The sequence below is a fragment of the Rhodnius prolixus genome, unplaced genomic scaffold, assembly GCF_049639745.1.
Source record: "Rhodnius prolixus isolate KJV_2025 unplaced genomic scaffold, Rpr scaffold_3, whole genome shotgun sequence".
In the NCBI taxonomy this organism is placed as follows: domain Eukaryota; kingdom Metazoa; phylum Arthropoda; class Insecta; order Hemiptera; family Reduviidae; genus Rhodnius; species Rhodnius prolixus.
The window spans coordinates 35,762,871-35,789,339 of NW_027411603.1; the positions used below are offsets into that span (position 1 = coordinate 35,762,871).

The following is a 26,469-nucleotide window of genomic DNA, read 5'->3' on the forward strand; positions in this document are numbered from 1 at the left end:
TTTTCAGTTCCACCAGTAAATACGAGGTCTGTAAATTAAGTAATGAGACTGATTTTTTTTAAAAATTTTGTTATTCAAAAAGAATTACAATTCTATATTGTCACCTTCAAAATAACTTCCTTCTGAAGCCACACAGCACTGGAGACGTTTCTTCCACTCCTCATAGCAGTGCTCGAACTCCGATACTGGAATAGCCTTCAGCTGGTCGGTTACAGCCGTTTGAATGTTTACGACTGTCCCAAAATAAGTTCCCTTGAGGTGATTTTTCAACTTCGGGAAGAGAAAAAAGTCACAATGACTCAAGTCAGGCGAATAAGGAGACTGAGGAGCCACAGGAATGTTTTTACTGGCCGAAAAACTCTGTCGTGATGCAACACCCACTTGTTCTTGATGTTTGGTCTCACACGAATGACCCTTTTTTGAAGTTTTTCAAGAACCTCTCGGTAAAAGTGTAGATTGGCCGTTTGACCTTGAGGTAGAAACTCTTTGTGGACGATTCCGTGGATATCTAAAAAACAAATCAGCATGCATTTGATCTTCAACTTCGCCATCCTTGCTTTTTTGGGCCTTGGAGAGATTGAAATGTGCCACTCCATGCTCTGGTGCTTGGTTTCTGGGTCGTACTCAAACATTCCTGTGGCTCCTCAGCCTCCTTATTCGCCTGACTTGAGTCCTTGTGACTTTTTTCTCTTGGGAACTTATTTTGGGACAATCGAAAACATTCAAACGGCTGTAACCGACCAGCTATTCCAGTATCGGAGTTCGAGCACTGCTATGAGGAGTGAAAGAAACGTCTCCAGCGCTGTGTGGCTTCAGAAAGAAGTTATTTTGAAGGTGACAATATAGAATTGTAATTCTTTTTGAATAAACAAATTTAAAAAAATCAGTCTCATTACTTAATTTACTCACTTCGTATATGTAGTCAATTTAAACGTTATTTCTGTTGAATTTTCTGTAGTAAGGGTAAGGTTTTCATTTTTTGATTCTATTGTTGTTAAATGCAAATCCGTAAAGTAAAAGTGTTGTAAAGTAAAGAAATTAAAAAAAGCTAAGGTGGCTTTTTTCATGAATAATTTTCTTAATTTAGCACAAACATGGGAATTTTCACAAATCAACAGCAATATGATATTTTTTTTTAATTTGGAGCGTTCGAGTCGTGCGTGAGGTTCTGTAAAGGTCTTATTGTTACGAATAGTCTATGTTAAGGTTATACCCATCGTTTGCAGAGAGAGGTATATTTGATATTTAGGAGGGAGGTTTTTCGGAAAACTCTATTTAGATTCTAGTCCTAAATGAAGATGAGTAAATTATAATTAGAATTTAGTCACGAAAAATATCATTCTTAACATATAAAACCAAGGTCAAGCTTAAGCCCTATTTTGTGAACCAATGGGCAAACGACTTTTAATTAGTTTCCTTCTCTCAATTTCATAGCATTTTAAAGCTACGGAATGGCCAGTTCGACTATAAACGAACTATAATGAGTTCCATAGTTTTAAGAGGAACTATTAGTGGAAGACACTCAATTAGTTGCTCAATTTGCGGGTAGTATAGGCTGCCTTAAAAAGTCATTGTTAAGATACTATAATAGAATTATTTAATTTGATTTTTTTTTCTCTTAAATATAATAATTTAAAATACGTTCTGCAGCTAGCAACTAGATAACATAGTTAAAATTAAGCTTCTGACCTTGAAGGTGTAAAGCTAATAGTGGGCTATTCTTTATGTCAAAATTGTTTTTGGACCGTGCATTAGCAGTTAGTTGTGTACAATTAACGTTTACTAAAAATTAGAACCGCTGTAAGAAAGAGCACAATAATTTGATTAAATGCTAGCAAGGTCAAATGAATAATACTAATAAACTTATTATTTTGCTTTGAATTCAAATTAATTCGTCTGATTGATCATAACAACTGTTCTGTTTTTAGTTCAATGAAATTATTTTTAGGAAGTTTTTAACAGTGTTGTTAACTGGCCTCTTAAAGCAATAAACTTTGTAGCGTGGTCTCTAACTTGTACTACATCTTGTTGGGTAACTAAAAAGGATTTTTTTACTTTCATTTTATTTTCATAGAATATGATGATTTTAATATTCTCTTTCAAAAAAAATGAACCCACAAACATCTTTATCTTCTGTAAAGTACTATTGATGTTATTCTCGTGACTTCACTTATCCATAGTTAGAGTATGTATTGATTCGTTAGTGAGTTATCAAAGCAATATTTTCAGAGCAAATATTTGTGATATAAGGATTGAGGAAACAGTAACTACTTTGTAGTTCGGTGTGCCCGATTCACCAAAAAATCAGAATTAGTATTATCAGAAGGGATGAACTTCAAGCAAATGATTGGGAAATGTGGATATCTTACGATACAGGAGATAGACTGAGTTTATTCCTGGGCAGAGCCTATCAGAAGGAAGGTAATAGCTACAACAGGTTAGTCTTACTTACTTGCATTAGGTAACTGATAACCACAATAATGATAATTCCACTGAGATGGCTACAGGCCAACAGCAATGATAATCATTGGCCAATCAATCAAACAATAACCTTAGATGTTAACGTGCTTCAAATTAAAAATGTGCGTGAACAATGAGTACATGAATTGTGTAAACGAAAATCATCAAAAAGTCTTTATCAAAAAAACATCAAAAATCATTCCAGTTACCTGATTTTGATAGCTAAGGAACGATAGATTATTCCTCTGGTGTACCCAAACATACTGTAAAGTTTGATTTTTCCTTTTTTTTGTTTTTAAATATTTTGTACTTTGTATATTTTGACCAGTTTCTACAAACCACTTTTTCTGACCTCAAAACGAGCGTTTGAGGAGAAAACTGTATATCAAGAATTTGATATGATCGCTGATCGCAAAACTTTCTCGTAATTAGAAGAAATAAAAAAAACAAAAAAAAATAAGAAATTTTTAAATCACAGAATATAATAAATACTTGCTTTTAACTAGAAAATAATTTTATCGGTCTACATTAATCTAAGAAATTGTCTAAGTTTAGACTACCTTCCTAAAAAAAATATAAATAATAATAATGAAGACAGATATTTTGTTCCTTTACAAATTTGTAAACTTCAAAATTTGGAACTTTTAGGATTGTATCTGTAATTAACTTCTCTGTGCCAAATATATAATATTAAGAATAACTTAACATTTAAGACGAATTTTGTAAAATGCAATAACTTGAAACATTCAAATGTGTTAAAAAACATTATTAACTTTAACAAAATCAACTTTTCGGTAAAAATGAATCAACTTATCAATCTCTAACTTACTTTACTTTAATCAGGCTCCTTCCCAAAGGTTACTTTATACTTCCTGAATTTGATCCATCAATATATAAATAGTAATCTGTAGTAATCTTTGTTTTCATTTTTATTTCTTTGACGCACCAACATCTAAGGTTATCCTGTGCCCTTTCGGCCTCCAGAAAGTGGTCTCTCATTGCAGACAAATCTGTCCATCACCATACAATGAGCTGTAAGAAGCTCCTAGAAAGAGAAAAATCAAATGACCATCAGTTAAGATTCCAATTCGGGATTTCCGCGACAGAGTGCAGCATATGTTAACCACTAAGCAATCCCTTCCTAGATTAGAATAGAATTAGATGTTTATATTCAAATTATATGCAAAAGTGCATCACATACACTCTTACTATTTTACACAAAGACACTACCACGATGATATATGACATTCCCACAACCGTGGGAGGCCAGTTGTCAGAAATATGTTTTAATTTAAATTATATATATATATTTAAAAAAAAATCCAACAAATAAAATAAATAAAAAAAGAATCCCTTTCCTTTTACAAAAATTAATTAATAATAAGTTTATGTGATTATTTTTTAACCAAAATCCTTAATTCTATTGTAATGTACTGCAGAACTAACAAGTGATTGCCTGTATTTATAAATAAATACAAAAAAATAATCCATGGATATTTATATAAAGTAAAATTATTGGTAAGAGACTGCTAAATTTAAATTTTTATGTTTTACTGGCTCGTTTACAGTATTAACCTTTTTTATTTGAACTAATGAGGTGAGATAAGGAACTGATTTGACGCGTTGCATATTGTACCAATAAAGATAGTAAAACAAAAGAAATATTATACGAGCTAAACACCTACCAGAGAAAGTCGTTTTTGTGATAATATCTGTCACACTAAAAATTTACTAATCGACTGATAACATATATTAGTAACTAAGATAACTAACATTTCGTTTTACAATATTGTTACCTGCAACATGTTTTTATCTAATACTTTTATCATATCACACATACCTCTTCTTAATATTCTAAGCACAAACTAAAGACGATACTCATGCGCAATACCGGCATTTATAATTCTAAACAGATGTTATTGTATTTTATAAACTCCATATAGGAATAAAATAAAACTATTTTAATTTTTAATTTTTTTCTATTTGGAAATAATAAACTTTTTAAAGTCTCGTAGAATATGTGAATTATTTTAGATTGTAAACAGGTTTGCCATTACTTGATTGCATCTCTGATTTGTTCCCTAAATTCTTTGCTTTACTAATACCAGGGTTGGCAGTACAGTCTGGGGAACGCGGTTCAGTACAAATTGTGAGTGGGCCTTGTAACGATAAAGAAATATAACATAACACAGCTAGGATTATTGCAAGTTTATATCTTGCGCAATTTCTGCATCTACAAAAAAAAAATTGTTTTCTCTCAAAAAGAATTAAATATTACGCTTAACTCATTATGTGAAATGATATGATGAGACGACGTGAAGTTAAAATGGGCGATGTCAAAGCTTTATTTACATAGTTTGAGGAAAATTGTTATGCCTAGGAAGACTAAGGCAATTTATGACAAAATAGCAATATTCTAAGCTCTAGAGGGTAGAATTCATTCAGCTTAACGGTACGGTTTACAATATTAACAAAAATGAATATCAACAACTATTGTTTCAAGTAAGTAAATAAAATAATTGTAATAAAATGTTTTAAGAGTTCCGTAACTTCTAAAAGAGTAGGTTGTTCTACACTTATCAGTTCCAGAGAGAAAACCTTATCAAGAACGAATGTTTAGCTAACCCTAGCTGAATAGAAGTACACACTTAAGTCAAGTGAAAAAAGAATAAATATAATAGGGTTTTATTAAGTTGTATGAGGACCTTGAAAAACTATTATATTTTATTTTTGCTGTAATACGTATGCAAATTATAAAGTTTGAATTTTAAATTTACTAATTAGAGGAAACAGTTAGTTTTTTATTTTACTTATTTTCATATCTAGCTTCAATTTAATCTAACGTTTTTTCAACTTCCTCCTCTTTGTATAAGATTTAAAAGCTTTTCTAACTTTAACAATATGCTAATGGACCTTCATCCGCTTAGTAATTTCTTCAAGCCAATAGATTATTTTACTCTTCTATCAATACGATTTCTGAAAAATCTTTGGGTAACCTTAAATAACTCTTCTGGTAAAATGTAAAAAGGCTAAATCTTTTATTTCAATTCAAATATTATTTTACTTTAAGGAACAGAAAAACGTAGAACAAAAAAGAGTTACTACAAAAGACTTCATTAATATTGGTTGCGTATGATAAAATTCTCAATCGAAGCTCATTTAGTCTAGGACTCGAACTAGCAGTAATCTAACAGCGTTATAAGCAGAGCAATACTCCCTAACAATTTTTGTAAAAATCATGCAGAACAATGTAGATACCTACATTGGAAGTTTTTGCATACTGCGATCTGCATTACAGCGTCAGGCTCAAAATATTAATTTCAGTGTCTAGATTCTAGACAATAAGTAAATAAAATTCGTTCAACTGTTCAGAAGTTTTCAATCGCCACTTCCTTTTTGTATCCACAAGTTGTACAATCAGCTGAGCTCTATTTTATGCAAATTCAGCTTTGGTATTCTTTTATTTATTGTATTTCCGTGGCAGTGGCCTTTATTTACAATGTAGCTTGTCCATTTATTAGATAATTCCAAAAGCACATTCTACAAATCTTCTATTCTAAAAAGTCTATCGAATATTTTTGCAATAGTTACTGCCATTATTATTAAAGTGACACGCCTTCACTATTCTTATCACTTAAAAAAGAATGTATACATCATTTCCTTTCTTGCTATCGTGGAAGACACCAAATCAATATAACAAAAATACTTTAAATAAGTAGCTTTCACGAGCCATTTTCTCTTGGATTGTGTATGAAATTGCAGATCAAAATGCTATTGGCACCAGATGAAAACAGAGAGAAGTTGTAAACTCCATTTCTCACCGTAATTTTACAGCAATTGGAGCTACACTCTATCTTAGCTGAAATAATCTTGGCATTAGTGCACAGCTGATAGCGGCAGTAGATTACAAATGTTACAGCCCAAGCCTTCGGTAAACAATTCCGCTCAACTTATTCAAATTAGATTTATCAAAACATCTCCTAATCACATTTGAATTCATATCAGTACTTTAAAGTCATAGATACTAATTGTAGGAAAAATAATAACGCTTTACAACCTATTTCCATATACTAGTAATTATAACCTGATCAAATATTTAGGGAATTCAAGGTGAAAGGATCGATTAGTAAGGCGACTACAATAAGGCTCTCAGCTTCCCTACTTGATGAGAAGTAAAACGAACTTTCAATAAAAATACAATTTCTAAGAAAATTACACTAATCACAGTAAGAGAAAGAATTTGAGCGTGTAAGATTACATTTCTGTGCTCTTTGGAAAATTAGGATCAACATTTTAAGGTCAGCAATTGAAAGAATCGAAAACATCGCTTGACACTTCTCTGTAAGCATACGTAAATCATGACAAACTTTAAATTGAGAAAACATAGTATTTCAAGCGTAAACAAAAACCTATCCAATTATAACGGGTTTTACGCAATATTCATGTTGATTGTAAAATAAGATATGAATAAGATATTATGAGAGTCCCTTATATAGAATTTTCGTTAAAAAAAAGACCCTTAACAAATTGCACTTCTCGCTGTAAAATTTAAATTAAGTATTTAAAATGGATATTATCTTACTTCAGAATGTTTTTTTTATGGCCATCTCTAGATGTAACTTTCACTGGAGTACCAAACATTAAAACAGCAGATAGCTGTTAATATTATCTTGTTTAAACTAGTTCACTTAATGGATGCCAGGCAAATTATTATGAAGCGTGTATTTAGAACATGCTAATATAATGCATACTAGCGAATATGTATGCAGTTAAAACAAGCTTTAAATTACTAATAATAACAAGTCAAACTCTTTTTATATGTAGATAAAACTTGTATTAATTATTACTTACATTTTTATTAAAATTATTGGTTTAAAAAGTATCTAAAAATATTTGACTCCTGTTTTAGCTAAATGTAGGAAAGTGATTTAATTTATAACTTAAAAAATTGTAATCTTGTGGGTTCGGGAATAGCTTGTTTTTGCAGTATCCACCGCGGATTAAAGCTCCAATCCACGAATAAACTCTTTATTCTCAATTCTGGACCAGTAGTAAAACATCCAGAACTAATAACTATTCCCGATACTGACCTATCTTCACAACACTGCTCCATTGGCTAAAGCGATTCCTTTACTATTTAAGGATGTTGAAATAATACGTAGATGCATAGTCTATGCTCAGTATTGCGGCGAATGCATCCATGTGTGCACCTGGATGGTTCAGGGGCCAGTTGTGTTTGGGATGCGTCGCTCCAGTAGATGTTTACAGCTTAAAGACAGGACCAAATCCAGGGAGTTCAATTTTCAGAGGATTTTCGACTTCCAATTACAAGTTGACCGATATAGTTGGGCCGCCTCAGTATTAAGATAAATACTGAACGACTTAATCCAGTTAAAAGGACTTGATAGCCAATCTGGGAGACAGCATTTGATGAATGGAGTCAGTGTAAGTGGCAAGGAATAAGGAGTTCTCGTTTTAAGGAATCTCTTCAATTTAATAAGTTTATTTATTATTTAGTTTTGATGATAAATGTGAATTATGCAGCACTAAAGAGAGTTTCCGGAATTGCCATGAGTTCAACAGGAGCTGCAGCACCCCCTGTAAATGCAATAGAGAGAAGAAAACACCAGACAAGTGTTCGAGAAATGTCCTCAAAATATACTTCATATGACTCAGCTCAAGTTGAAGTATGCGATTATTGAATCTCTGAGATATCTACAGCACCTAATCCGAAGAAGCGTACTGATTTGCCGAAGAGACACGCGTACATTGTTGACCCCACGGTACGCTATGAAAGTAATTGTCCTGTAATTAAGTAATAGGCGGTAATAGGAAAGTAATTGGTGGTAAAGATAGATTGGAGAAGCGTTTCAATCTGGAAGAAGTGTGCAAAAAATAAAATAAAATTCACCGAGGTATACAGAGTGCAGTTAGGAGTACGGTGCTTGCAGTTTGTGGTCTATGGTTTGCAAGCAAAAACAAGAGCGGAGTTTTTTTGTCTAGGCTGTCCAAGAAAGGCAAATACTATCGCTCTATTTCTACTGAAATAGAGGAAGGATATTATTATCGAGTAGTTGGCAGTAGTTATTCAACTTGTTTAAAATTATTCTATTCCGGATGTCTTTCAATTAAATAATTAGTTATACAACTTATTTCATTTCTTATTTTCCTCAATTAGTGTCATTGATGGTTGTTGAATAAACTGTATCTCAGCAACTCGATGCAATCGAGCAGCCCTACTGACTTCTCTCTTGCGGAAGTACTATTTTCGCTGATTCATTGCTAAGAAACAGATGTTGATCCAAGCAATTAATGTTGTACGTAGTTACAATTTTGATCAGTAACAGTAAAAGTAAGAACCCAAAATGAACTCTTTTGGTGGTTTTCTGAATGGACAACCTTCCTGAAACCTCTAAAAAAAAATTGCAAAACAAATTGCTCGATTTTTTGCAGAACAAATCCATTGTTAAATGGGGGACTGAATTCTCTTAAAATAAAGATTAAACGTAAAATTTCAATATGAAATGCAGAATATAAGAAAGGTCTCATTTAAGATGTAGGCCAGAATGAACCAAAATTAAACTTAGGTCCAAAAGAAAGAAGCAATATTAAATCCTTTTAATTATTTGCATTATTTCTTTGTCTCTAATTTATATGGAATTGGAAATGATCGTATATTTTAGCAACATACGTGTATTGAAGTTATAATAGCGATAGTCTCATAAAAATAAAACAAGAGAGTTTGTTTTGGTTTGTCAAACACGTTCTTTGAAAACAATATTGCTGGTCAATAAGGTATATTACGAAAATGTCAGTTTCATGTCTCATTTTCTAAAATAATTAATATAATTCACTGATTTATATTTAGTGCGTGTTGGAACTCATGTATCCTCTATCAGCAGTCGACGTTCATTAAATGTTATGTTCTGGTTGATGATTCTGTAGCATAATAACTAACATGTTTTACGCATCACGTATTTACGTGGTGAAAATTCTCAGGGTGAACGCTAGTTCAGTACATTATGCATCAAATAAATAAGTACATTAATTTTGTGCACCCCACTTTATATTTCAAACATTAGACATGCGGCCAAAGGACTTACCGCTTCTTGTTAAACTTATTAAAAAGTAGAACGACAATGTTGACAAGAAAACCTTGATTAGGGTTTTGGATTATTTCTGTTTTTAAACAAAACAAAAAAAATGAGGTAAAAACTGATGTTTTGGCGGTTTCAGGTGAACATTTATTCTTGCCTGATGGTTCTAATATCGTGTTTTCGGAAAGAAACACTGGAAATCGTCCTTGGTGCATTATATCAGACAGATTGTAATCGCCAACAGAAAATTATATTTTTCTGGCAAAATCAGTAAATTTATTTTAATTTGTTTTTCAAATCCAAAATATTGAAATATTTACTAATTTGATAATACTTTTTTCTTTTCTACTTTGCTCTCAGAATCACATTGCATCTCAGAGTGCTGTAAACTAAGGCTTAAATCTTATTTGAGAGTAAACCAAAGTGCGTAACACATTGATCATTTGAAAATGAACCATTTATAGCAAGTTTCTGTTTGGGTTCCAAAAGTCTTCCTTTTTTTTCTCTCTAATACAAGCGAAAATAAAGTTATTGCAAAGAAAACAATTAATATAAATGATACAATAACTTAAATTAAATTGTTATTCAAAAATAGCACAGCATATCTTTGATAAAGTGACCAAGTACATAACAGAAGTAATCTTATATCTTGGAAATATAACGCAGTATTTTTGCCTTGATTGATACTATTATAAAAATAATAAATTAGTTTAAAAAATAAAAATAAAACTAAAAATAAATAAAAAAAAGAGTTATTATTATAGGTTAGCACTTACATGAGATCTTTAAAGATACTTATCTGAAACTCCTGTTGAGCTTTGAAAAGAATAATGGACCTATATACTCGGAACAACCTTCATTCTCTTCAGCGTAACTCATTGTGTTCCTTGATTACATAATATCCAGCTGAATAGAAAGACGAAAGAATATTATTATCAAAACTAATTTAAGACATAATAGGTTTGTTTTTATTTTTATCATTTCAGAATATTTTAAAAGATTGTAACTATTATTATTATTATTTTTTTTTTTTTGTAATTAGAAACTGAATAATACTAATGTGTTGTTCATTTAGTTTTTTTTAAATTAAATAATCTAAACCTCTAAATGTTATCTCCAGAAAATTGATACAATAAATGTGCAAGAATACTGAGCGTGGGTTTAAGTGTTTTAGATTAGATTTTGTAAATTAAATTTTAATTTAATTTCGTTAAATTAAATTTTAATTTAAACTGTAATAATTAAACTATAATTTTTAAATTTAACTGTAATTATTAAACTATAATTTTAAGGTAAAGTATCAGAAATAATAATTTTTTAAGAGACAATAAGTTTGTTTTTATTTTTCTAAAAAACATAATATTTTAAAGCAACCAACTTAGTTATTTATTTATTACATTTACCTCTGTTATAGCCTAAAGATATACAGAGGGGGTTGGCCCATTAATTCATAGAATAACAAAAAAATACAGAATAAAAAAACAAACAGACAAACAAAGATGATAATGCAATGTAAAAAAGATATTAGAGAAGAGAATATATAAGAAAATATAACAAAATGTATTTACAAAATAACTAACTAAAAATACTACTTGCAACTGAAAAATATTAATAAATGAGGACTTCTTAATAATAATAAAAATATATATGTATATAAAAAAAATAATGGTTAATAACCAAAAAAATAAATAGAAAACTTGGAAAATTCTATTAGAATAAACAATTACTATTATTACAATCGTTTCTCGGCCTTTTGGCTAAGATCAAAGTGCAGTAACCAACTTAGTTACATTATTACTAAACCTGTTTGATGTTGATATAGTTTATTTAACATTGTAATCTTTGAGGTTTTGTATTAAGCTTTGCCTTGAGTTTGAGTTCTTATGGTTAAACCTTACGATGAAGACCCTATGAGGCTGCAACATTGCCTAAGTAAGAATGGTGTAAAATAAATAACTCTTTATGGCTCTCAATATAGGAGAACGTAAAACTTCTAACATTCTATAGAAGAATAGGACGATTATTTTTAACTACACATTGTTAAATATACAATTAGAACGTGTGACTCAATACAAAGATCTTGGTATTTTTATGGAGCCTAAACTCATATTGACCATATCAATGTCAATAAGATACCTGGGTTTTCACCAAATCTATTTACAGGATTCAATAATCTGACAACCATAATATTAACTTAACTGTGCAGATCTCAGGTTGTTTCTTCGAATCCAGTCCTTAAAATCCCGTTGACAACAGGTTGAACTCATTATTATATAAAGATACATCACCGAGTGGACAGTTCAGATGTAGTGAATCTTCTAAATTTCAATGTCCCCAAATGCACTCTAAGCAGAAAAATACAATGCGTATTAGTCACTACGGATATAATTACTTAAAATGGAATCCCTACACTAAAATAACGTATTCTGTAAATAGCAATTGTAAATTTTGAATTATTTAGAACAAGTTTTTTACAAAGAAAAACAAAAATATTGTAATAAAACTTTAAGAATCATTATTTTACCATTTATTTATCTAGTGAACTTAGCAAGCTTGTTTATTATTAGATGGAACTTAGTCGAAGAGAAATGTACTTACAACATCTAGGTAGCATAGTTGAATGAACATACTTCTCGGATGTCTTATGTTCAATTTCAACTTATTCATTCAAAAAAAAAAGAAAGCTGACACAAGCAACATGTTTAGGATGTTGATTAAACTATTACATTACTAAATTGATAGTTAAGAATGACTCCGTACAATGTGTTCTTCGTTTTGAATAAATTAAAATAAATTGACTTTTTCACGCTAAAGCTGATTAAGACGAGTTTAATATTCAATCATTTATCTTTTATATTTTAAATTTAGAAATAAAACTCTGGTGAAATCTTATTCAAAATCAGATTTTAGCTAAACCAGATCTTAACCAGATGATAACAACTACAATTCTACCTGCTTAAAGTGATGATAATGATAATTAAGAATACCGATTTTCTTTAAGTTTTATCCCATTATACAAACAAGTGTATATGTTAACGTGAAAGACCGTATATTTTGGTTGCTATAAATAGGATTGTATAACGTCGATCAAATAAGTTTATTGTTGGTATACAAATATTACATTAATGTTTAAATCATACTTTATTATTAAAACATATATGTCATAAGCTTAAGTAGCAGCAAATATTCAACTTAAATTCAACTTAAAACGGATGATCTAAAGCTATAAGTACATTCTAAATGGGAAAACAAAATAATACCAATGATAAACTTAATTATGTGATTATAAAATCCTTAATTGCAACAACTTAAACCAAATATTCGGTCTTTCACATACTACATATTTGGTGAATATCAACATTCACCGAGTGAATCTTGACAAACCATGTTTCTCCCTTTCTTTACACAAATTTTATTGTCTTTGGCTTTTTTCTTTAGTTTGTAGAAAAATCTATTGCATCATTCTAGGACCAAACACTCTTTCAAAGACACATTAAAGGGAGCTGTAAAAATGGTGAATGAAGTATATACTATTCTCGACTCATCCCTATATGTATCTTAACCTTGACAGTACTAAAATGAAGGAGCGAAGTCTTATCCTATTTAGCGAAAGATGGCAGCATAAAACCAGTGCCTATTTATAAAAATAGCTAGTTATAGATTGTAAAGAGGCACTTTCAGAAATCTTATTCTTTCACTGTAGACATTTCTTCTTCAGGCACAGAGCCTTAAATCATAGAACATTGATGGATTTTTTTTTTGAGAGAGAAAGAATTCTTTATTTTACTTTAGCACTCCTGCTTTTATACTCTCAGTTTTATCCCTGCCGTTTGGTTAAAAACCTTATCTACTCTAGTTATAGAAGAGATGGCGCTAGTGAGGTAACGATCCTTTCTTTAATTGACTTTTAAGCCGTCAGCTTCTTGCCGCTTTTGTAACGATATCACAAAGCAACAAAGGAGCTTTAATAAAATAGAAATGGATTTTATTTTGTAGACACTTCCTATAGAATGGTGTAAAATTTATTCTCATAAATATATACACATACAATAGTTTCCACGACATGTGCAACGATACAAATTCATTAAATTGATATTTTTTTTTTTTTTTTTTTTTAAAGAAAGAATGAGAAAATCTTTAAAAATATGAGAGATTTGGGATTTTTCAAATTACAATGAAGTGTTTTCCCATAAATATGGCAATGCTTCAAGAAATATAATGATACTTAAAAAACTAGTGAATTTTGTTTTCACCCTCTGGCTAATTAGCAAGAACTAAAGGCCATTTAAGAAGAAAAAAAAAAAATTTTTGTTTTCACAAAACTAAATACTGAATATTTTTTATCGCTCCATTATGGGCCCAAAAAAGCAATGGCAAAAGGAAGGCGCAATGAAAGCGAATAAAGTTGTGCTTAGTGTATACATATATAAACTGAAACTGACGATGCCTCACGAATAAAAGGTAGTACGTGAACATTATGAAAACAATTTTTTTCAGCACATTTCCTGTAATTTACATTACCTGTAAGACATCCGATTACAATCCTAATATTGGTACAATCTATTCAGTTTCACGGCGTTCTCTTAAATAATGGCATCTCACTTTCAAATCAGTAATAAAAAATATATAATGCAGTCATTAAAATCATTCTAAATTAAATAATGGTCACACGTATTGATAACTACTTAACTCCCAGGCTTTTTTGGGGGATGGCAAGGCCGTAATGGGGCGAATATCCTTAGGGCCGACTCTGTGTGGAGCACCCTTTTGTTATTATCTTATAGAATTAGTCAAGTAAGAGTTGCACTCAAAAATTAAGATGATAAGGCCATTTTTATTCATCTAGAAATCTATTTCTAACAAGTTAGTGTAGTTCAATGTAATTAGAACACCGACGTATAATAGTACGGTAGTAATTGTTACACCGCAAAGGCCATCCGTTCTTTTTTTTTTTTGTACCAGTAATTATGGAAGGTTTGTTCTGGGTGTATCTTGCATAGAAAGGACTGTGACTGAGGGCATTCTAGGTGCAATGCAGTACAAGAATAGGACGGTACTGTTTAGTTGCTGCACTGGGCTAGGCTAGCTAATGGCTCTAAGAATGCTACACAAAAGGAGATCCTTACATTGTATACACAATAGTCTGAAACCACTCAGCCGGTACTAACGGTACATGGGGCCCCCTACTTGCCACTTTAACCTTTTCCCGTCCCTTTAAGTACTTCAACTTCAGTCCTTGTGGCGCCCGAAACTATTATTTAATATGATATCCAAGAAAAAAAAGAATCTTCTCTCAGCGCTATTAATCTTTGGTAATTTAAGCGAGTACCCACTTTAAAATTAAGTATTTTGATATCATTCCATCTGTTACGTGATGAATGCTGAATACTAGTACCGGTGTACTTCCTAAACCGCTCTATTCTCTCTTTATTCTTGGTTTTCTCAGCCCAAAATCTGCGCTGTTAATTAAGCAAAATACCTCATGAAGTTACGTCCAACCGTAATTTTCATAAGAACTGAAAAAAATATAATGAAAAATTTGATGAACAGATACTTGATGTTAGTATTACGAAGTGGCTAAATTTTCTTTCAATGGCAGTAGGAGCTTAGCCTTACACCCCAGCTTCTCAAGTGCCTTGAACACGATTTTTAAAAAATCAAAAACCTTAAGAATTTAAACTTTCTATTTATTATGTACATATATATATACATAAATTTGAAGCAAGTTAAAATATTAATTCATTGGCGCCGAGTCTTCGCCGAACACTGAAGGCGTTAGGATAGTATTCTCTCGTAACAGACATTGTGCCGAAAGAGGATCCTAAAAGGAGAACACCCAATGGGAGTCATCCATTCTCCCAGGAACGCAGTGTGGGAGACCAGTGTTCAGTCTCTGAATCCCTATCACTTACGATTTTCTTAAATTAAGGCACACCAATAAGCTTGGTTTAGAGCTTTCTCAGTTCACTGCCTGCACTAGACGAGTTCTTCACCATCACCAGCAGAGTATGCTGCAAAAGTTCTGATGAATGCAAGATCTAGATCTTAAGAGCTACTGTTCTTATTGACGTACTCATTACCAAATTCAAAATTTCACGAATATCTGGGGTCACTGGCGATTGAAACCTTTTTCCAGTGTTCTGCCGGGTCTCCGGATAGTGTTCTCTTGTTACAGACGAGAATGTTCATCATCAACACAGTACAGTGAGCTGTTGGAAGCTCATAGTAAAAGAAAATCTACGGGGTAAATAGCTGGATCCGTTCACAGAATCTCCGCAAGAGAATCAAATGCTCTAATCATTCAACTAATTCCTTTCTTACATCTGGGTATTGTTATTAATAATGAATGTTGTGAATAAATACCTCTTAAGGTTCTTAAGATGTTCCTTACTTCTTCAATTGAGAAATTCTGTCAGTAAAAATGACTGAAATATGAATGATTGAATACTTTCCTGCAAAAGAAAGACAGAAATATAAATGTGGAAGTAAAATTTAAGGAGACTGTTGAAAATTCGAAACTGTTCAAAATTGAACAATATAACCTAGCAGAGACGAATAAAAAAAAACAAAACAAATAGTTCCATCTAAGACCTCTACGATTCCTGTGGTTATCGATAAAACTGTTATCGATCGAAAACAACACAATATAAATTGTTATTCTAAAATTATCTCAGTTAAAACGAACCAGATGGAGACAGTGGGACTTGAAAACCGGTTCTTTTCACAGATAACCAAGTCCAGCTTTTCGCACTTACTGCCTCATTACACAATTTAAGAGGAAATTGTATAAAATTTGTATAAACAATACCTTGGTTTGACAGGATAGGATGAGAGATCAGTTCAGCGGTTATTGCAACGGACTCCCACGCAACGATCCTGCGTTTACAAGTCCTTCTTTCTCTTTTAGAAATCTCTTAACAGCTCTCCACTGTCCGATGATGGATGGTCAGGGATGTCTGTAACAAAAGGTCGAAAGTGCAATGGAAAAAGCTCTAGGCGACAATGACCTCAGATCTTGACACGCCTTAAATTAAAACAGAAACAAAAAATCTGGTAGGCGGATTTAAAATAGAGGAACACGCCTACAATCATTACAGTGTTCTTGCAGTTTCAGCAAGACACAGATATAGTCAATCATTAATGTATTTCTTTTTCATTATTTACTCTCTAAACACTGATTGGATTAGCACGCCTCTGCACTTTCTTATGTATACATATATATATATTTGTATAACTCTTTGTTTGAAAACTAGTTCGACACTCTCTCACGTAGGTTTTAACTTGGCAATTTAAATCTACACTCAATAGTTGCATATACGCACTGTTTGTAGATACAGTGCTTTATTAGGTACGTGTCTGACTGTGGTTAACTTTATCGCTGTTTACTTCCTTGTTTATATTTTTCACAATGTTTTTTTTTTTTTAAGTTAGTGGGAGAATATTAATTGGCAAAGTGGTTTTTGAAAAAAAGGCAATTGTACATATAAGGCTTCTTTTTGATATCGCTAACCTTGAATTGCTGAAAAAATGAATAAATAAAAATAACCATTAACAAGAATTATTTTTCTTTTTTTTTGTGGTGAATTAAATTATATTTTTAAAATAATCGATTAAAAAATTTCTTCGCTTTTAGTTACGTTGACTTCTATTTTGAAGAAGGAAGACTACTAGTTTATTTTAATGAACTTGGCTTCCCTACAGTATCCCTGACTAGCAACACTTTTACAGTATAAAGACACCAATAATCTCTTGCAGGAGTTTATTCAAGGCTGGAATAGAAGTAATGAGTGCAACTATAGTACCAGAAGAGAACCATAATTGTAGGTAAATTTTTAATTGAAAGTGTCTTAAAATTTGTATTCCTGATGTAAAGTAGATTGCAATACCGTCGCTTACAAGGGATAACAGAAAGTAAAATGTTTGATAATTGGTGTTGATATCTTGGGGCAGCATAATGGAAACTATACCTTAGTTCAAGTATGCCATTTACCTTTTTTCTATTTAAATTTAATATAAACTTCGACAAAAACTACACTCAATAGTTAAGTATAATGGTTGATTAAGCACTAAAAGGTTGTTCGACATGAAAAAGAGTTTTAAAACTCATTGTTTACAAAACCTCCAAATTTAAACCTTCTGTATGTCAATATCTACTGTAATTAAAACATTGTTATTTACACCAGCTATAGAGCTCACTTTTCTCTACAATTCTGCAAAGAATTCATTGAAATCTGATCAATATGAAAAGAGATATCGCGGTTGACGCGACGATAATTTGAAATGATTGCAAAATTTCACTTTAGTAAGTGTAAGAGCAGAACGTCGCTTTAATTTTACGTTGGAGAGCCCTACCCCTTTCGTCCTTCTAAATTTCATCGCAGTTGGGTCAAGTTTTTTTATAGAGTAATTAGTAATAATAATTTTGGAGGGGACCTCACATACTAGGGGCTAACTGTTCTGCCATCTGTTGTACAGCTTCGAGACCCCCAAAAGCTACCTCTACATAAAATTCCGATTAGAATGACACCTCATTCATTTTAGGCGCAGCGTGATTACAAAAAAGATAACAACAAAGAACTAGAACATTTTCTGAAAATTCATTTTCAGCTACTTTTTTCACGAAATCTGTTAGATTTGGGTTGTTTCAAAACAATTACGGTTATAAAAGAGGATTTGCCCAAAATTATACAGGAAATTATGTAATTTTATCTTTTACAGAAGAAAAAGGAAAAAATTGTCAATGTTGGTTGTTACGCTTTTTCGTGCAGTTTTTGACGATCAACCCTTATACAACTATCCTACCGGACAGTTTTAATTAAATTTAAACTTTATTCAAAATTCTATTTACCCTGACATTTATAAAAATATATAATACTTTAGGATAAAATATTAAGTAATAAATCAAAGGTACTTCTTCCAATGTGTATTTAAAAATTATTCCTAGCTTTCTAAACTCTTACATTAATAAATTATACTTGAAATGAAATATTTCTGAAGTCCCATACTAGCAAACGGCTTCAGTATAACAGTGTGAACTACAGGTCGGATGCATACACTTACCTCTCATGGTTGTGATGGAAAATTATAATATTTTCAGTGAAATGCTCTTACTGAACTTTATACTTATATTTTTTATATATTATATAAAAAAAATTTGAATTGTTTTAAAAAAATTTCAGTTACCTGTTAATTCTTTTCGAGAGTAAAATCAACATTGCATGATGACGAAGGCTATCAAAAAGAAATAAATCACTTTCCGCAAGAACATCTGAAACACATACAAATATATTGAGAAAATATAATTAGTAATAATAATAATAATGGAACAATTAGAGAAGGAATTAGCTGAATGGTTAGCGAATACAGGGTTCCAACGCAGAGATCACGGGTTCGAATCCAGCTGCTGGCCCATAGATTTTCCCTTCAAAGCAGCTTCTTACAACTCACTATCTGATGTTGTCTGAAACGAGAGAATACTGTCTGGAGGCCGGCAGTGCACTGAAAAAGCTCCGGGCGCACAATAACCTTAGATGTTGACGCGCCTTAAATAATAATAATAATAAACCAAAAGCTTCAGTTAAGAGAGTTTTTCTGCCACGAGATGAAGGATATGTTGGACCGGAGGATTCCCTGACTTATGCAGAAAGGCGAGCTATGGATGGACTTATTTTCTAGATCACGCTGAGAGGTCTCTTGAAAGTGCTACAAGTTACAGGAGGCAAAAAGGAAAAAAACAATAAAAATTAGGTCAAATGAAGTAAATATTAGCAAGATTAAGCAAAATAATTACTTTAATTCAAGAAAATGGCATAAAACTGAAAATTCTTAAATTATTTATTTATTTTTTTTAATCTATTTTTTAAAATTCTCATTATTTTAATTAACAAATAATTTGGCCACAAGCCGATCTTCACGAACTGTTTACTACTCAAGAGGGAAACCCGAGCAAGTCCTTCTCGTGACGTTTAACAATTTTCCAGAAATAGGAAAAAAAAAAAATTACATTATTAATAATAAAAGTGAAAGGATATTAGTCCTTGATCTTTACCCTATGTGGATATTTATATCTAAATATTGTGTTACTGTGGACAAATAATAGGTCGGAAAAATTTAAAATAAAAAGTTGTGATCCTACACAACTGTCTCTTACTTCTAAACATTACAAGTAAAAATTGACGAATTTAAACTGATCTACAACGAACTAAAACATCTATCATGAACTGGTTAAGTGTGATTGTTAAGGTGTTAAATAAATACATGTATATTCCGTGTAGAATATGTGTGAGAAATGATGATCTAGAGTTCGCTAAACAGAAATAGTTATACACTATATTATTAGATTAGATTAGACTAGGGCGGCCTCTGGGCCTACGCCACTGCGACCCCTTTGGGTCTATTGTGGCTCCCCTAACTTTAAAGCTCACCCTCCAGACCCGTCCTTTTAATTAGAATCTTAATGCTGGAGAGTGACTTTTGGGTACAACTCACAGGCCTTGGTTTTTCCTCCCCGAGAAGTAACATCCTTAGCCTCACGAGCCCCTCACACTGACACAACACGTGTAGTGCCGTTTCCTCCTCTTCCTGACAGAACCTACAAAGGCTATCATCTGCCAGGCCCATGCGATGCATGTGTTTTCTGAGTCTGCAGTGGCCAGTTAATAGGCCTACAATCATCCTGATAGCCCCACGGCCTTGACGGATTAATTCTGCAGTCAGCCTCGGCGAATAGCCTTTAATAAACTCCTTCGCCTGTCTCTGCCCAGTGGTGGCAAGCCACCACTCCTGAGACCTACTCTGCACCCATAAGTTAATGGTCGCAGTCTTAACACACTTCGGAACCCCAAAACAGGGCTCCGGGCCAACGAAGTATCCCGCAGAGCCTTCCCGGGCCAATAAATCTGCCGCTTCGTTACCCTTATGTCCTGAATGACCAGGTACCCAGACCAGAAAGACCTTATTTTGGTCACTAATTTCCTTCAGGGCACCCAGACAGTCCCAAACCAGTTTTGAGTTAACCTGATAGGAACTAATTGCCCGTAGAGCAGCCTGACTATCCGAGAAAATTACGACCTTAGAATTAATAATTCCTCGCCCTTCAATCTCGGTAGCACAGAACCTAATTGCAGCTAGCTCAGCCTGAAAAACTGTAGCTAGTTTCCCTATGCTAAACGAAAAGCTACATTTCGGCTTCACCCCGTACACTCCCGCTCCCACACCCTCCTCCATCTTGGAGCCATCAGTGTACCACATTGAATCTCCCAACACTTGGGGTCCACGTCTCCAAGCCTCTCGGTCTCCAATACAGACTTTGAACGGCTTGTCGAAGTTATATTTGGGAGTCACAAAATCCGAAGGCAGGCCTAAAATAGGATCGGCCTCCAGCTCCTCGTATAACTCTTGATATACTCCTCCATGCCTGACGGTAATAGGAGCTTGTCCTTCCATAAGCCTAACGACAACGGCCCTTGTAACGCCCTGAATATATATGTGCAGTGGGGGCTACACTATATTATAGTTAGTATAGAATGGAATTCCCACTGGGATACTTGGCAAGCAAAATCCTTGAAGAAGTTTCCGTCTAAGTATAAGTACTTGTTAGATAAAAAAAAAAAAATTCCAAATCCAGTAACTCAATTTTTTAAAAGTTTTTCTAAATTTCATAAACTCTGTTCCAATGAATAACATGGAAAGAAAAACTTAGACATTAAATTTCATTTTGAAAATTAATTCAGGAAGAATTAATTTTAGGTAGTTGTGGAAAAGTGTCAGATCCCTAATTAAAGATTACTCATCATTTTGATGTTTGAACACAATCAATAAATATACTGAGTTTCAAAAAACTTTCTCAAAAAAAATAATGTACTTGGTCATGTTATCGGTAACTTCTTCACTCTGAGTATGTTGTACAACTATTATTCTTGTTGCTTATAATGCAATGAATGCGTAGATTGTAACTAAAGATACGATTTTAAAAAAATAATAATTTAAGGCGCGTCATTGGTTCTTCCGTTAATACATCCTTCACTTTTATAAGAAGCTCCAATGAAAAACAACTCTGTTGGTCGGCAGGTTCTCTGCATGGGAATTTATTCAAGATATTCTGAAGAAAACTCCCCCAAAGTAAAAGAAAATGGAACGTCAAAGGAATCTAATTGTATCATTAATGTAGTAACTAATCAATTTTGAAATTAAATGTACTATAACCCTAAAAGTAACCAAACAGAATTAAAATAAATAAATAATAAATAATCTTGAAAAATAAAATAAAATTACATTCTAAATTTCCATTCAAATAAAAACAATAATAATTATAAAAGCTGTATCTTCATCTTTATAGTTTCTTTCTAAAGGTAATTATTTTTCATTTAATTATTAATTTTTTTCAATATTTTATCTACTTATTAATTAAATGATTTTTTGTACACATAAATAAATAATATAAAATAAAGAACTGGTTGTTATAGTAATTTTAATAATTCGCATCATTTCTATTTATAGATATTTCAATTTACAATGAAGATATCCAATTAATTTGTTAATCATTTCATTATTATTAGAAAAATGACAATATTGAATTATTGCATAACGAAGCAGTTTTATTTTATGGAATCAATAATCCGGTTCTAAAGTCTAATGCGCATTTGCAATATCTTACTAACAAGTTCTAATTCCGACCATTTAACAAAGCTATCATAAAAAATGGTTCTAAATTTTTATTTTTAAAACAGCCTCGAGGTTTTCATATTTTTGCACTAAATGTTGGTAATTCTCGTATTGATTTATTTACATGTTAGTGAGAAAGATTTTTGTCATTATTATTCTTTTGCAGTGAGCATTTCTTTCAATTTTGTTATCTATTTATTTTTATTGTATCTAGTATTAGTCTTATTATTTAAATAATAATAAGCCAGTTCAAATATAACCAAATAAATACAAACCGAAAGGAGCATGTTTCATGACATAGTCCTAAATAATTATATTTAGAATATAATGAATTATGTTGATATACTATTAGAATTATTAAATCATGAGGCAATTTTTAAAAATAAATCTCATTATTATATACAGTATTACAATAATAATGCTTACTCTAATACATTCATCATTCTATTTTGATATAATATAGAGATTGAAATTCATAAATATAATTATATGTACATTTAAATAACAAATCTGACCGATCGAAGATTATGTATAGAATTGCAATAAGAAAGCAATTGCACTATATATAATATCCTTATGTATATATTTCTTATAACAAGACTGTCTACAGCAGGGAGTCTTTCCTGAAATCTGGTTCGTTTCGAAGTCTTGGCAAAGGTACAGAAGTCGTTTTCTACCCAGCAGGAGAACCGGTCCCAGCGGGGCACTAGTGAGGTGCATGTGGGAGAGCAATGCACACACGCTGCATGTATTATAAAAATTAACTCTATACTTCCTCATCTGGGTTTTATTTTAACTTAGTTTTTAGTTTTATTTTAATAATTTCATTAAAAGAAAGAAGTTGTTTTTTAATTGAATAAAAATAAGTAATAATGAAATGAGTGACCTAAAACAAAGTTTAAGAGAAAATAAGGTTATACAGCAAAGTTTTTATCTTGATTTCTATTCCATGTGTGCTGGTTGGATTTCCTTGAACCATGAATTTGTTTAGTAGTAGTAAGTAGTAAAGTAATCGCCTATTTTTTCAGGCGGGCTTAACGTCCAACTACCATTTACTAGGTGTCGTGGACGGAGGCGAATAGCAAACGTACTTTACTATTTCTCATTTAACCATTAAATAAAATCCAAGGCCAAGACCGGGAATCGAACCCAGTACCACAATGCATATTAGCTTCGCAGGTCTCGCCTCTTAACCAGCTCGGCTACCGTGGCGCCTAATGAATTTGTTTATTTCTGCCACAAAAAAAGTTTCACATTAAAAACGTAATTTAAAATTTCCATCCAATAACTAAACTATTCCCACCAATTACATGGCATAAAAGATTTTGCTTTCTTAGGGACTCTGCTGCGAAATAGTGGAGCAGTTTACCATATCTGAATCGCCAAGTGAGAATGAACAAGTGTTAGCCAAAAAAAACAAAAAAAAACAAATTGGACAGAGAATATTAGTGGTTGGTTATCCACAATCTTTCCGTTTATTCCTCAATAACCTTTAGATGTAATATGAAGGCTCAATGTTAGCTTTCTTATTTTCATTTTTTTGTCAAATATTCATGGTCCTAATCTCATGCTAAAAAACATCTGGTAGGTATTATGTTTTTAATAATAATAATATTTTTTAAAAATAGGTTTACCAACCTTAGGTCGCATTCGATACCTGCTAATCTAATTTCATCCATATCAGCCGCAGAAAATTCTTTGTTATAAATGTAGTGAATGAGGATTAACCAAGGACGAAGATACTCCGGCTTAATTAGCTATCTTTTAATTAGGCGCTTCTACAGCTCAATGAATAATGGTACGTAGAGGTTCTCTATCAATGTCCAAAAATCTTGACGCACCTTAAAAAAAAAAACAACGAGTTTAACGAAATAGAACAATAAGTTATCTACTTATTCCCCAATTGCTATTGAAATGAAGTGGGCCAGAAAATATTTATTATTAGAAATAATTAAGGGTCATTAAAATAAACTTCATCTAAACAAATTAAAAAATTGTAACCAATATAATGTTTGGAAATATCTTTTTCCAAAAAATAAATATACTGCATTGTCTGTCAAGACGTTTCTAGCCAAGTACAACATCCCAGTTTGTAGGCCATCCGCCCTTTATTCGCCTGACCTGGCCCCCATGTGACTTTTATCTGTTCCCCAAAGTCAAATCTACATTAAAAGGGACACGATTTCAGTCCGTTGAAGCTGTGCAAGAAAAAGCGGCACGCGTCATGCAGGAGCTCACAGAAAAAGACTTCCAGCACTGATGCATGAAGCGTTGTAGAGATAGGGGAGGGGTGTATATTAAAGGTGATAATAACTAAATATGTGTAAATTTAAAATAAAATGTTTTACAGCAATAGTCTCGTTATTTAATAGCCACACCTCGTACTACCATAATATTATTGAACATAACTATTTCATAATTAATTCGCTGTAAATTATTGCGACGAATGTCTGACACAGATATCTGCTAGAGTTCTACAACTTATTTTTGTATGGTTTTATATCAAAATAATTTCTGAATCATAAACCATTCTATTAAAAGCAAGTACAAAGTTTTGGCAAAGCTCATTAGCTTAAAATTTTGCTACAAAGAAGAATATAGAAATATAAGCAAAACAATCAATTTAAGAAAAAATTAAAATCAAATTAAACTAGATAAATGTGGTGGTTTTAGCAATTTTTCGTCTTACTTGTAGTTTCAAGAACGATGAAATGGTGGTAAAGAAGTCCGGGTAAAAATTATTCAATTCATTAAGAATTAGGTACTTTATTATTCTATAACAATACCTAAGGGAAGTTCTTTAAATCATAGAAAGAAATTTACTGCAATAGTAAATCGAGGAAAATAAATAAATTCTTATTCTAGAAGAAAAAAAATAATAAAAAAAAATAAATATTTCCTTACAACATGACTGCAATCTGCATGAACTCTTATTTTTAATGCTTTTGAGCAATTGCTCAACAATTTTATTTCTATTTCTAGACTTTAGTCCCTGAAATGCGTATAGTATACTAAACAGTCAACGCAATGCAGATAAAATGCATTGCAGTAGAAAAGGAATTGTGACGGAAACATTCTGCATTGATTACCCAAATTTGTTCACGCTTTACCTTTATAAAAACTTCTTTAACCTCGCATTTTGCAGTGGATACTCTTTGGACAAAGTATTCTGGTGATTTTTGAGAATTCTCTTCGAGATGAAAACGGTACCACAGGATGTTCTCCAATTCTTTTTTATCATCGGATTCTGGGAGAATTATGAAATAGATCTTAGTTATCTTCTAAGAGATCTTCATCCTTCAATCTCTCACTCCTGAAAAAAAATTAACAAAACAATAATAACTATAACAATATTATTAACAATAATAATAATAATAAACAGCAGTTATAAGAGACTACCTAAGATTTTCAAGTTACATTTATTTTTATTTTTTTAAATGAAGGTTTTTCTGCATTAAGAATTAGCATCTAATGCTACTAAATAATTTTATAGTGTTTCTGAGCTGAATGGCAAACATTTCTGAAAACCATATCACCTGATTTAGCACAGAACATTGACATTTCGTGGCACTTTTGCTATCATATTCGGCATAAAATGTTAAAGACATAGTTTGTATCTACTGTAATTGCTAACATTCCGCTCTTATTAATATGCATTGGTTTGTGGGTAATATTGAAGAAAAAAGGTAATAATAAAACATCCAATTTAGTCCAAAATTTCTACTTAATAAAATCATAATAATTGAAGAAAGAAAAATTTGAGAGTTTATTTGGAGGCTGCTCCTGAAACTAAATAACTATGAAAATTAATCATTAATCAAGTTTTGTATTTGTTTTAGTGCTAAATTAAATAAAGTAATACAAAACACACGGAATAATAAAAATAATTAAGTTAAAATTTAAATTAATTTCAAGGTTAAAAACACAATTTTAGTAGACAATTTTTTCAATAATTGATCATTTGTTACTACATATTAATAAAACTAGTTTCAAATTGAAGTTTTATTGTTGATAGTTTTTTTGTTTGTTTGTCTTAAAGACCGATTTAGCAATTCAGTATTCAGTTGTTAAGAGTTGAAACAAGTTCACAATGTTAATTTACTTCTGGTGTGAATTAACAATTTGCATCGGTTTAAGAGACACAACGCGCCCTACATTATTCATTCAACAATTGAATAGACCTCACATATACGAAAAAAAAAAAGAGTTAAAATGTTGTTATGTAATATATGTGTGTCGTATGTATTGT

The 26,469-nt window shown here is 31.7% G+C and overlaps 1 long non-coding RNA gene across 18 annotated transcripts in view; it reads right to left on the bottom strand.

The window, feature by feature from the left end:
* LOC141452250 (uncharacterized) overlaps window positions 1-26,469 on the bottom strand; it is a 93,882-nt gene that overhangs the window by 24,565 nt on the left and 42,848 nt on the right. For 17 of the 18 annotated variants that reach the window (XR_012457296.1, XR_012457290.1, XR_012457293.1 and 14 more), the window contains 7 exons: window positions 25,331-25,533; window positions 23,859-24,061; window positions 18,741-18,825; window positions 16,366-16,513; window positions 15,921-16,009; window positions 11,757-11,902; window positions 3,290-10,463 (listed from right to left, as the gene is read on the bottom strand). This is a non-coding gene — a long non-coding RNA (uncharacterized lncRNA). The remainder of the gene's footprint in view (window positions 1-3,289; window positions 10,464-11,756; window positions 11,903-15,920; window positions 16,010-16,365; window positions 16,514-18,740; window positions 18,826-23,858; window positions 24,062-25,330; window positions 25,534-26,469) is intronic. The other variant, XR_012457285.1, reaches the window with a different exon arrangement.